The 13,885-nt window shown below is 44.0% G+C and overlaps 1 protein-coding gene across 1 annotated transcript in view; it reads left to right on the forward strand.

Moving 5' to 3' along the window:
- Positions 1–11,752: 11,752 nt before the first annotated feature.
- frmd6 (FERM domain containing 6) overlaps positions 11,753–13,885 on the forward strand; it is a 30,613-nt gene continuing 28,480 nt past the window's right edge. Inside the window, exon 1 of the mRNA XM_071896442.2 lies at positions 11,753–11,904. The gene's annotated coding sequence lies outside the window, so the exon portion shown is untranslated. The remainder of the gene's footprint in view (positions 11,905–13,885) is intronic.

The raw sequence follows: 13,885 nt of genomic DNA on the forward strand, positions 1-13,885 counted from the left end.
GTGAGCCCCAGCCTGACTCATTGCATACAAAGTGGCTGTTTATGCTTCATTCTATTTCTACAATGTCCAAAATCACATTTTCACTATTTGGTGTGGAGTGTGGCTGTTGAGACAATAGCAGAGATGCCCTTACATTATCTGAGTAAAATAAAAACTGATGAAGCTTGAAGTCACATTTCCATTGTAAACACATGCACACTAATAAACACACGTATAGAGGCGGGGCTAAGCAGGAAGACCTGGGCTGCAGAGTCATCCCCCACTTGTAAATTTCCATGTATTTTTAGATCATTGGCGAACCAAATCTAAACAACGGTACTTTTTGTAGCGTGTCATGATGTTAACCATTATGTATGCTGTCTAGCAAGTCATCTATGACATATTTGGCTGTCTCGGATGTCAACAAACTGTAAAATGGTAAATACTGATAACACTAATAACTTTCTTACTAATAACTTTGTGATACTAACAAGCACAAAGAGTGACTGGTGCAATTGATGGCGAATAATGAGCCAGTCATGCTCAGATGGGCGGTGTGTTCCTATTGCGAAATGCTTTGGGAAACGATTTGAGCTTATGTAACACCCCACATCAGTAAAACCTTACCTGAGGGGTTAAAACAGCCTCAAAACGACGTGAGACACATGATCAAAGCTGAGCTGCTTTACTTCCCAGCATTGGCCACTCTTGTTTTTTATTGCCTCAGTCAATCTCGAGATTACTCTCTGCTTTCAAGGCGGGGCAGGGAGCCACAGAGCGAGCGGAGCCGTTACTTAGGACTTAACGCTCTGTGCAATTATGATGAATTATAACGCAGGGAGCAGGAGATACAGAGTGACAGAGAGACAGAGACAAGAGACAGAGAGAGAGAGAGAGGCAGAAAGACAGAGAGACAGAGAGAGAGAGAAAGAGAGAGAACGTGTATAATCCATTGCTGAGGTCTTTGCTGTTTTCACAATGGCTCTACAGTTCACATTTTATCCTAACAGTACCTTGGGCTGTGGTATATTGCTGAGAGCCAATCATGAGGCGACGCTGGGCTGTATCACCAGTCCCGGTCCCAGTGGGAGATGACGTAATCAGATGGTGATGTAATGGCCCAGCAGCGGGGGGGACCACAGTGTAAACATTAACCCCCACAACCCCCCTGATGTCAGACACGACCCTGCACTCTGTCAAAGTCAGGTCTCCCTATAATTACGGACGTGTGACGTGTCGGTACCAAACGAGCAAGTCCCCGTCTTTGTGCGCTCACTGTACTTAGTGGGCAGCAAGGTGGCCTCATGGTTAGAGAGACCGCACCGTCATGTGCTCTGGAGCAAGACACTGAACCACTATAAATATGAAATGTAAATGTTGAATAAAGGTGATTCTGATTCTGTAGTTGGTTGAGTCATGTACTGCAGACCGTTAAATGACTCTTGCCTCAATTGATGTATAAAAAAACCAAGAATGAAGCCCTTTAGTTGCCTTTGCTCCGCCTCTCCTCCATGGTAAAGCTGTCCTTTGACGACACTGTGTGCTTTACATTAGTGCTGTTGCATGCAACGTGAGTTAAGACCTTTAACAGTGAACACACAGCGGGACCAATGTGCCTCTCCCGCAGCCCTGAGGGGCCTCCAAACTTTTCATCCAAGCTGCTATTTTTAGCCCCTCTCTTGTCGACGTGGGACACATAAGAGGGACGCAGAAGATGCAAAGATCGAGCCTTTGTGCGAGCACATGATGCTCCGCGCTCCGCAGAGCAGGCAGAACAGGACGGTCCCATCACTCAATACGCCTCACAGCGCCTGAGGGTCCGACCTCTCTTAGCTGCCGTCCCCCAGCGCTAAACTCAAAGACTTGATACAACACACACACACACACACACTATCTATACGGCCCGTGTGAAGTGAGGGAAAGTAAGGTCAACTCACTTTGCCGCGCAAGGAGTGAAAGAGAGAATGCATGACACGATGAGACAAGAAATCTGGTCATTACAAAACCATGTTAAGTGCATGAGTGCTTGCTGAGAATTAGATTTTATACATGTGACAATATACTGTCTTTTCAAAAGTTCCTGGGAAAAACATCCATGATGCATAGCGTGCTGAACCCATTCAGATTTATATTAGCATCACTAAAAATAGCACCGAGTGGGAGGATTAAAAGCACAAACAAATATATTCCGTTTTTGATCCCATACATGACAAACAGGGCAGTTACATAAGTATGGCATGGTGGTATTAACATTAAGAATTAAGAGTTGTCTGTTATCAGTAATTACGCTGACTCATTGTCTAATCCTCGAAAACTTCACCCACCCACCCCATCTCAACACGTTTAATCTCAGCGCTGCAGTTTTCCTCCTCCAATCCCAGGCTCCATCACTATCTCCGCCTGTGGAGACACAACACACACACAGGGAGTCAAACATGTGGGAGGACAGTGGAGTTTGTCAGTATCGCCGTCTGACAGGGAGCGGTGGGGGAGCTTTCCCGGCCTGGACGACACACGTCAACGGGGCTTATAATCCTTGCAGAGACACACAGAGCGTCATATCTGTCATCCTGTCGTCCCAGCAACAAAAAAATGACACGTATGTAGGAATCCAGGGCCAAACAAAACCTCTGGGGTTGGTCTTTTGACTTGGGATTAGTGTCCTTTACAGCAGTGGTTCTCAACATGGGGTTCCGGGGACCATCGGGGGTCCTTGAGGGGGTTCCAGGGGGTCACCAGCAAATTGAGGAATTGTTAAACTTCACCTCTGTACAAGAAGTTAACTAGATTAATTAGAGAATGTAGAAGAATGACTATTTTGATCATAGTTTCACTGTTATCTCTCTACTTACGGTACAGATAGTCATGGAATTCTGGACAAAATCGCATCTAACAATAAAAATACTCTCAGATTTGCGTCTGAGAGACAAAATCTCATCAAATGGGGGTCTGTGGCCCTAATTGTACTAAATTAGGGGTCTTTGATATGAAAAAGGTTGAGAATCATTACTTTACAGGAGATGCAGCTCAGTGCCTGCGCCCAGTTTTCTCTCTCTGGCATCGCCTGTGTCGACTGTCAGGCAGAGTTTGAGGAAGTGGAGAGAGAGAGAGAGAGAGGGGCTCAGCGGCTTTCGCACCAGATTTTAGTTTCTGGACTTTGGACGAGGTACCGAAACCCAAACAGCTCTCCAGTAAAGCCAAATATTTACTTTCACCCCTTCTTTCCTTTTCCTTTCTCTACACATTCTCTCTCTATAGTGCCTCAGTCTGTTTTATCAGTCCTACCTGTCCTCTGTTTTGTCCTGTTGTCGCCATGTGGTGTAGATCGAGGTTTTAGTTTACAGAATACACTCAAGGACTCTGGGACTTTTGACTACAGTTAAGCCCGGACAGATAATAAACGCAAGGTTGCACAAGGATGTTGTGCCCTCACAGATATTGCTGTAGCCCGGCCTTGACCCGGCGCTGTCTGCTCGGCATACGAGAGTTATGATATGGAGAAGCCATGACAGGATTACAGCTTCTCGTTTGCCATTGTACATCATGTCTGCTTTGTTGGATGGTCTGCTGTGGAAAGTAACCGGACAGACGAGAGAGAGAAAGAGAGAGAGAGAGAGAGAGAGAGAGAGAGAGAGGGACTATGTTCACACTGCAGCTGAAAGTGTCAGACAGATCTATTGTTTTTACAACACATGGAATCTGAACTTTCTTTTCATTTCTGATTTGGACCTCATTCATATGTAGCGCTAAATCTGATATCTGTTCCAAAGCCATGTGACCGCAGTCTGAACTGTCGGATTGGAATTCATGTGGTTTTTCTCTCTCCATGGGACAGATCACTGTTGTCAACTCTACGTCCATTTGACTAGAAAAACATGGAGGACGACGACTCGAGTAGCCAGTGGAGAGACAGTGAGGCCACAAATTGAATTCGCATTTGGGGAGATGCCTCCATTCAAACAAAACTAGAGGGGGACTTGAAAAATGGCCAAAAGACTCCAATCAATGAAGTGACCATGGCTGCCTAACATGTCGTTTTTGGACCGCAATTTCGGCGGCTTCCATGAGAGACCGTCCAGATGTGACGTATTTTGTTGTTGTCCATTTGCGCATGCCAGTTATTTCAGGATGGAGGTTTGTTCAAACTGATATCGGCTATGGGTCATGTTCAAAAATGAATGCAAACAGTCAGACAAAAAAATCTAATGGAGCCTTAAGCCCTGCAGTGTAAACACAGCCAGAGAGAGATGTGTCGAGTCAGATTTGAGCCCACAATGTCACAAGGACACGTCACCTAGTCTGCTGAACCCTCCAGGATGTCCTGACAGCGGCACTTTCTTTCACTAGCTGCACACTTTCATGTATTCCCAGCACCCTGCAGCACATTTTCACATACACAGGTATTTTCATAAGCCTAAATATGAGTCATTTACGCCTCTGATCAAAATGTGCAAATATGGGGCGGAATTTTTGTCAATCAAAGATTTTTTCGGATTTTTAATTTCACTACCAGGACAGAAACACTGAAGCGTTTAAAGTGCAACATTCAGTGAAACCTGCCTCTGTCCATCAGGATTTCCACTCTTCCTTTGCACTCAGCCCCCAACTCCACATATTCAGAGAATGTTTTTATTGCAGTGAAGGGGGGGGGGGGGGGAGGGGGGAGGGAGTAGTGACAGGCTCAGCCTCACCGACAATACAGGGACCCAGCCTCAATATCCAGCAGATACTACGCTGCCATGATGACCCACCTGTGCTCAGTATGCACTATTGTTCACAACATGAAGCTGCATGCTTTGACAGTTATCCTTTGGGGTGATGAATTAGTTAATGCTGCAGTTGTGGTGCAGATACTGAGAGTTAACAATGGGGACTAGAGCAAACAAACATGCACATTCCACACATTGGGGGTGGGGAGGAGCTGCAGGAGAGGAGGGGGGGGGGGGGGGGGGGAGGGGGGTGTTTGTTTTGTTGCTCTCAAGCCTCCAGCCTTTCCATGGCCTCCGGCTCTGTGACCTGTGTGACCGGGAAGGATCAGCGATTACAATCAACACTAAACCCTGATACACACAAACACACATACAGCTGATATTCTAATCCCTGCTGTGGCGAACCTCTGCAGACCCAAACAGAGGCGCTGGACAAGGTTAGACCCGGTGATTTATGACTCAGGAACAACCGGTGACCTGTAGCGGGACAGACAATAACCCGCTGACTGAGAGCTGCTGCCGGGATTTCACCAAAAGGTAAACATCTTAATTCACGTTAATGAACTTCGGATGTGCTTTTGGGAAGTGACAATAAACTTCAGTCATTCAGAGCGCAGCTAATCACCCGTAACCTGGGTATCGGCTGCTGATAGACTCATCTCAGAGGGGGGAAAAGCTTCTCAAGGTGTCCTTCTGGAAATACCGTATGCCTGTGCATACAGCATCAGTCACAAGGCAACTGCTTGCTCAGTAACTTTTCACTGACACACTTTAACCTTGACTGCCAGACAACACACAATATTAATATATAGGAGATATTAATAGCGCACGTCACAGACTGTGTAGCAGCCCCAGGTGGCGGGATCTTGTCGTCCAGGAGAGTGCTATTTTTACTCCAGTATTCAATACATATTTACAATGCCTGCATGTCGCGAGGACTCGTATTGACATGGAAGAGATTTATTGTCAAGCTAGTAGTAAAGCAGAGGGCAAATATCTGGTTGTGACAGTAAAGGATGAATGACTAACCTTTGTTAAACCCAGATGGGACAAGGAGGTTGAATTTGGCTCAAGGGCAGCCTGCCATCCGTTCCCTCTCACTAACCTTGCCCAAAGGCAGAAAGGCCAGCAGTGACCAGCGTCAAGTACCAGTACAAGTACAAGTACCTCCATCCCTGGTTTTATCCTATGCAAGCACAGTAGAACGAGCACCGATAGACAGACACAATCAATAATTGTTTTCCCTTGTTATAAAAATGTCCATTAGCCATTTGTCTCAATAGTCTGTTCAATAGTCTCCTGTCCTGCTCTTTCAGTGGTCAGACAGGGCAGACATGGGCCGTGCACACATAAAATTTGCATCACACAATACAATTCAGCATGCATTCAATACATACAATGAATAATTTAGCACAACAGTCAGAGGTCTTTACAAAAAGAAGCCCGATGCTCCAGGGCGGCGCAATTTAGGAGTTTGGTTCCAAAATGAGATATCTGCCATTTGAAACATGACACCAATTTTATTGATGCAAATTGCTTTATTATTACTTTCTTTTGACTGTCTTGTTTAGGTGAGCTCCCCTCACAAGCCTCTAGGGGTTTGTGGATCTCACCCGCACAATTTTCTTCACACGTGTTTTCTGTCTTGTAGAATGATTGTTTCACTGTGCAAATAAATAACTACAAATAATACTCTGACAACATTATTGATGGTGCAAAACTGAAACAAATGACACAAAATGCACAAATGTACTTTTTAAAGGATAAGTAAGCACTGATATAACACAATTGTGATTCAACCTACACTGAAACCTTTTACACTTGCCACATTTACTGCTCTAAAATCCCAGTGTCTGGTAGGTCTTTCCAGGGAAAATCGTCTGGAAGTGATGCGTTTTAAGTTTCCAGCTGCAGCAACAGCCGTTTGTTTGTAATAAATTGAAACTTCATCAACAGAAAATCCAGCTAAGGAGACGTCACAGTACTGACCATAATGTTTGTGTGCAAGTGCAGTGCAAAAACGCCACAGCGATGACTGCTTATCAGTAAAGATGTCGCCAAAATGAATGACATTTTTCCCCAACATGGGTAGCGCGTTGGACCACAACTCCATTCTTCTAAATGGAGCCGACTGTATGAGGAATGCGGCGTCCGCTGAGCGCATGGCAGCGCTGACAAAGTGCCAGGTGGCCGCGAGACCCGGGGAACGGGGACAAGGCCAGGTACGACAGCTGGTGCTCAGATCAGGCCCGTATTGACACGCAGCCACCGGCGCGACCCCATGCTGCTACATCAGCCACGTGGATGCCATATCAAAACAACAACGTCCCTCTGTTCCCAAAACACACATAGCATGCATACTGTATATACCCCGGCTCGTTTTTCCAGAGGACGCTGCACAAACCGAGACAAAACATTCAGGTTGATTCTCAGTGATGACAGTCTGCAGAAGATAAGCAGGGATATAGCAGAGTAAACCGCTCATTTAATATCACTCATGAGAACTATTCAATTTTTTTGTTGATGTTTGAATTGAAAATTGTAATTAACAAGCACATTTTATATGCCTATATTATTTATTTGATGTGTTTTCTTATGGTATGCTCTGCGACTCTTGGCCTGGCAATGACATGTTTTCTTCTTCTTTTCTTCTTTTAAAAGAAGACCACATTGGAAATAAGTTTTGGAAACTCTATGTGTTATCCTCAGTGATTTTAATTAATGCATGACTGATGGCTGTGCATTATTTTTGATTATCAAATAAACAAACAAACAAAATTGTGATGCACATGGGTGGATGCTGAAATATTGTGTAGTTTTGAAATATTTTGCTCAAGTAGAAGTACTGCTCAATTTTTTAAAAGTCAGAGAAAGAGTGTTTGCCAAGAAGTAAAAGAGGGGTTCACTAAAATAATGCGACTTTTTGAACTGACCAAAACCGATTGTTTGCAGAAGATACCAGAAGCTGGTGCCTTGCCAATATAATGATGCCTTCTGTGTTCGAGCTGAGTATGTTGTGGCATAGGCTTACATAAGCACATTGAAAGAGGAGACCAGTATAGTGTTACCATTGTGTATTCTTTTCACTGTACCATCTGGTGCCTCTCACCCCCCCCACACCCCCTTTCTCTCTCACTTTCTTCCTCTTTGTTTACTTTTTCCTCTCTCTCTCTCTCTCTCTCTCTCTCTCTCCATGCTGTGCCATCCTCCAGTGAGAAGTGCGTCGAGAAAGGAGCTGGTGACTATGCAGATGTGAGTGTGACTTGAAAGTTTGGCCCTTTTGTCTCAGCAATACAGGAACAATTGTCTCGGCTAAACAATGAAATAATCAAGGTGCTGTTGGCTTTTGTGAATCGCTCTTTATTAACCATGAGAACAAACGACTCTTAGTTCAAATGTTCAAATCAGCACAAGGGTGGAAAAAACTTCTTAGAGAATTACTTGGCACTTACTATCAATAACTGCATCACAACACTTTGGTGTGTATAATAATTAGACAATATAACAGGCTGTCTAATCTCTGCAGCTCTTCTCCATCATTTCTATTTAGCTTTACAACGCCATTACTGGTGCTGGTGGAGGACTTAATGGTCTCTGAGACAGCGGCGGAGAAAAGCTTTGGCACAATAACTTAAATCAATGCCCTCATCCGTTCCTCTGCCTGCAGGGATCGCTGCACTATTCTGCTCTTCTCCGACTAACTTTACAACTCACCGGAGGCTCCTCTGTTCAGAATTACTGCTGCACTTTCTTCCCAACATTACGAGACGAGGAAGTTCATTCTAAAAAAAAAAAAAACTTACAGCGAATTGTATTACAATATTGCACTCCAGTAGAATTATTGCGCTCCAGAGTGCACCTACTACCCTTCCTTTCACCATAATAACACTTTTTGTTTTTTCTCCTTGCCAATACCCCTCCCCTATTTCCCTGATATTTCCCTAAGGGGTGAGAATATTGAATCAAGGCTCTCATCCAGCTGACCAGCCATCTGCCCCATCGCCTGAGAATAGATCTGTCTGCAAGAAGTTGTGAAATAAACATGGCCAACAATATCACACAGAGCAAGTCGAAAAGATAGCAATGCGTGACCCGGTATTCAAAGCAGGGAGGCCTTCCCCTCTCCTGACCCAACATTGCTCCATAAGCTTGGTACGCATCCTTACATAAGAGAACACCAAATGACCACAATTACAGAACATCTGCTGGGCTTTGATTTGACGCACGCCTTCTCAGATTCCAAAGTCAGCTCCAAGGAGTTTGGAGAACAGATGCTTGTTGTCAGATTTAAACAGCAGCAATTTAGAAGCATTCTTTCCGAGGCAAAGGGCAAAATGTTCAAGCAGTCAGCAAGTTCAAATATTGTTGTTGACATTCATAAGTGTGTAGTATGCAGACAGATTCAATTTCACGGCTAATTTGGGGAACGTATAGCTGTAACGCCTCAACATCTCCCAAAAATACAAAACCAAAAGGCTCACAGGTTTGCTAACCGCATAAATGTGTTTCTGCACTGCACTTCCAGAGATCACCTGTCAATCAAACAGTGTGTCCAGCACTGTGGCGTCTTTTTCCTTGGATTTTCTGTTGATGCAGTTTGAGTTTCTGTCGGTGTCGCTCTTTTCTTTGTCTGTTCAGCCATGGTGGCTATCTCTGCTCATGCTAACTACCCAGTTCTTCTTCTATTTATTCTAAACAAACTGCTGTTGCTGCCTCTGTTAACATAAAACGCATCACTTCCTATGCGCCAGAGGATTTTTCCTGGGAAAAGAGACCTACCAGATGCCGAGTGTTTAGAACAGCAAAATGTAACAGGTTTCATGAACTGGGTATAGGTTGAATCACTATTGTGTTATATGAATTGGTAATAGAGATATTAATGTATATGAAAATATCTCAGATTATTACTTTAAATATCTGACAAAGGCATAGGGAACGCTTGGAGGTGACAATAGCTGCGTGTGTCACATAAGCCGAGGGACGGGCTGTTGGCAAAGACTCTCCATGATGACTGGAGCCTGGGCCACTCATCTTCCCCTCGGGAGAGAGAAACGCAGGGGGAGTTATTTCAATTAGTCGGATACTGCCACAACAAAAAGCCCAACCCGCTCCCCGCTGCACTCCCAGCCTGGCCAGAGACGGCTAATCAAATCAAGACAGGGAAGAAACGCACACAAAGACTGGAAAGCACTCGCTGGATTGAGAGGGAGCGAGAGGAAGGACAGCAGCGGTGGTGAACATGACAAGTGTGTCACATTTGGAATAGCACTGCTGACAGCGTTTCTAGATCATATTTAGTGTAGGCTTTATAGAGGACAGAAAGTCTTTGCATGAGTGCAGGGCTGTGAGAAACTGGTGGAGAGAGTGGGAGAAAGGAGAGAAAAGTGTCTTGGACTGTGAATAAACATGAATGAAAGAGCTTTGAATATGGTGCTGTATAACTTAATGGGTAGAGAAAGGTACTAACACTGACCGGGTGAAGGGTTTGACTCTCACCTGTACGAAAAACTGAATCACTCATGCTACTGCACAGCACTCCCAATCCTCCAGAAAATGAGATATGTTATGTCAAATGTCAAGTCAAGCAAGATTACCATTTTTCGACTTGAATAAAACTTGAATAATCTGTTCTCAGCTCTGAACATTAGAGTAACCTGAGCGGTTTGGTGTCTGAGCCAGGGATTGGGGATTTGTGGTCTGCAGTTTTTCTGAAGTTAATGGTCTCTGTACGGCTTTGTTGTTCTCAGGTCCCTTTCTGATGTCACTTCAAAGCGGTGGGAGCCGGGCCAAAGGGGGTTTAGCCGGGCCTGACCAGGCACACTTCCGCGCCCCTTTTCATGTTTGGCACTCCATTTCTCTCTCTCTCTCTCTTTGACAGGCAGTCGGGGCAAGAGTCTGGGCCCCCGAGCGCTAATTACAGGTCAGCATGTCAACAAAGAGGGGCTCCCCTCCACTTTTTGTCCCAGGGTTGACATCATGAAGGGGGAGGAAGAATCTTTAGAAAAGGATTCAATAAAAGAGGAATTTATTTTAATAACCACTAGAGAAGAATCATGTTTATTTATTGCAGTTGTAGTCCACTGCATTATCTTAAGTGCCTTACCCATTTTCTCAACTTATGCAAAGGTGTTGGTGTTTTAATATCATAGCATCCCCTTGGCTTCCCACATTCTTGGCCTGTTTTGAATTGCATTTCAAGTGACATGATGATCTGCTTCAGACCTTGTAGGAACAATATGTCTCTTTTGTCAACAAAGGCTAGAGGACATCTTATTATCTAGTCCAACAATAATTCAACATATAGCAACACAGCAATTTGTGGTGGGAAAGTGATAGGTAATGCACCCCACTGTGGGATTTATTGTCTTTATTGCCACTAACTGAAGTCCTGTAGACGTAATAAATTATTCTAAGAAAAAAAAATCACTGTAATATTTATATAATATCCGTATAGGTTGTCTGTGGTACTCAATCATAACCTTTTCGTTCTTTATTATTTTTTTTATATCCTATGGTATTAGGATTTACTGTCTACATCCATTATAATATCCTTCTAAATTTGATCTCGGGGTTACTACAGTTGTTTTTCGCGAGGCCCCGCATCAGAAATGGCACAAAACAAAAACAGCTGCAGATGCAAGGCGCCGGTGATCCGGATGCAAAAAATAAACCGCCCTGCATCACAAACTTTTCTGAGGAGACGCCGTTACTATTTCTCCCCGCCGACTTCCAAAATTATGCGGCACTGCTTCAGCAGCGGAGTCGGGAGGAATGGAATGAGAGGCAGCCGTGGGCGATACCAAGTCCGGCTTCGATGGGGGGAGTTAGTACGTGCGTTACGGTTTTTCACGACATTAAAGTCCATAAAACGACACTAATACGGTCGTTTATAGTGTTGAAGTAAACACTAGTGAACTATTATTTTGTGTTTATGACCATTCGTTTATTAGTTGATGATTCAAGCAGTAGGAAATCGTCGTCGCCCTGTTTCGGCGGTTGGCTCTTCCACCAATTGCACATGTATTCCTGTCTGCTTGTTACGGTTCCAGCAGGACAGAATGTGGCTCTCGACGAAGGCGGCAGCCCAACGATCCTTCTCCTGAACTTACCCAAGTCTATTATAAGTTGGATTTCTCTCTCTTTTTTTTTTTAAGAACGTAAAATAAACCGGTTGGATTAACACTCTTAAAGGGAATAATTTGTTTTCTTATGAAAGGTGAGTTTTGCTGTCCTAGCTACATTCTTTGAATATCTTTATCCGTTTTTATTCGTTTTCTCCTGGGACCTAACGACTTTTCCTTCGTTTTCAACACCTTGAATCCTTCTTAAATGTGTGAAGAATGAAGTCAATTGTTGTTGCTATTTGAATAACATTTAATTGAGGGCATTTTGACCTCTTTAAACCAGTAATAAAGCAAAGTTAGAGCAGGCAAGTTGTCTCGGGAGAGTCTTGCTTTACCAACGGTGATGCTGCCAGAATATTTTTCAGGGAATGTTGCAACGATATTCCGCCACGCGTTTTTTTCCGTTTACTTCTCGCTTGCGTTTGGTATCTTGGTATCTCTGTTAAACTGCAGACTCATAGTTAGTCTTGGCAAATGACTGAATAAAGTCGTATAACCTATGGGAAGTTATCTCTTTAAATGTTTGAGCACTTTTCTACTGTCTTTTCTCTTCATCACGTTCCTTTCACTAACCACCCGCAGACGGACTTGATATGCTGTACAAAAACAAAGGAAGGATTATTATAGGAATAGTATATTGATTTATTTTTGTTGTGTAAGAGTAAATTATCAAACCCCTATAGAAACAATAGCCTAAATCCCCCCGTGTAATTGTGTAATCGTGTAATTACCACTATGCGACTAATGCCCCACGCATCCAACAATGTCAGCCTTGGCGTCCCGTGGAGAGTAATGCCTTATGAATGTCAAAGCTTGGAGGGTGTAAAATGATGTGTAACCCAGCTAATCTTCCTGTTTGGAAGTTGGGAACTCTCCTCTACTTTGCCATCAGTTTGAACAATCTGTTCAAAGTTGTTTCAGTACTCAGGAATGCCAACAATTTCCCCTCAGTTTAATATTAGACCAGAGAGCTATCAGGAACAAAAGGCAGTGGTGGGAATCCTCAGCTTTTCCTGCTAAGTTTTTGCTAATTATTATGGCTCTTCAGTTTGATATAGATATTCAGCCCCTTTTTCAGATTAGGTAATCTTTTTCAATCCTGTGGGGAAACGCTTGAGGTCAGAGGTCAGGGTCAGAAGGACAGCACCCCTGGAGCTGGGAGGGATTCAGTGTTTTGCTCAAGGGCACTGCAGCAGGGCAGATGCTTTCCAGTTCAGGGGTTTGAACCTGTGTCCTCTGGGTGAAGGATGGTCTCTCTAACCACCAGGTCACCCTGCCACCCATATGTCATCTACGAAGTAATAATGAGTGTATTACAGTGTGCATATCTGTTTATTTCAACTGAGTGACTTCTCAAATTTACATTTTACAACTGAAATCAAGACTCTTGGCTTGATCTCCTGACATCAGTACTATTTAGGGATGGGACGATATGCTTATCTCATGAGATGATTCGATACGTGATTTGAGGTCCGTGATTCGATACAACCACGATACGATGTGATAAATAAAAGTTCAGTGACAAAGTATGACTTATGGCTTATGTCTTTTCTGAGCCACAATGTCATTACAAATAAGTGCAAGTGCAGATAATATAATTTGGATGGAGAGCTTGAGAAATTGTGATGGTCAAACTCTCTCATTTGTGATTACTGCAGCGGAATGAAATGTAGCTAATACCGCGATTCATTTTTCTGCCCCACGATACCTGTAGTCACATTTTTGTATTACGAAAGGCGATATTGAATTTCGATATATCGACCCATCGCTGGTGCTATTACAGTCAGTCAGCCGGGATCCCATCTTGGGATCTGCAATGCTTGAGACTCGTCCTGTACACATGGCGGGCTAATCAGCTACCTTGTGCGGCCTATTCCTCAGCATACACAACACGCCAGGTCTCTGCTCCAGCTGTGGAGGAAAACGGAAGAAAAACAACTCGTGTTATTGAGATCGCGACAGAGTCCTGGCTGACTGGTGTAACAGAGGAATGAGAATGGGAGAGAGAGAGAGACAGAGAGTCAGAGAGAGAGAGAGAGAGAGAGAGATGGTGCAGGTGCTGTCTGCACAGGA

The sequence above is a fragment of the Centroberyx gerrardi genome, chromosome 17 (assembly GCF_048128805.1).
Source record: "Centroberyx gerrardi isolate f3 chromosome 17, fCenGer3.hap1.cur.20231027, whole genome shotgun sequence".
In the NCBI taxonomy this organism is placed as follows: Eukaryota; Metazoa; Chordata; class Actinopteri; order Beryciformes; family Berycidae; genus Centroberyx; species Centroberyx gerrardi.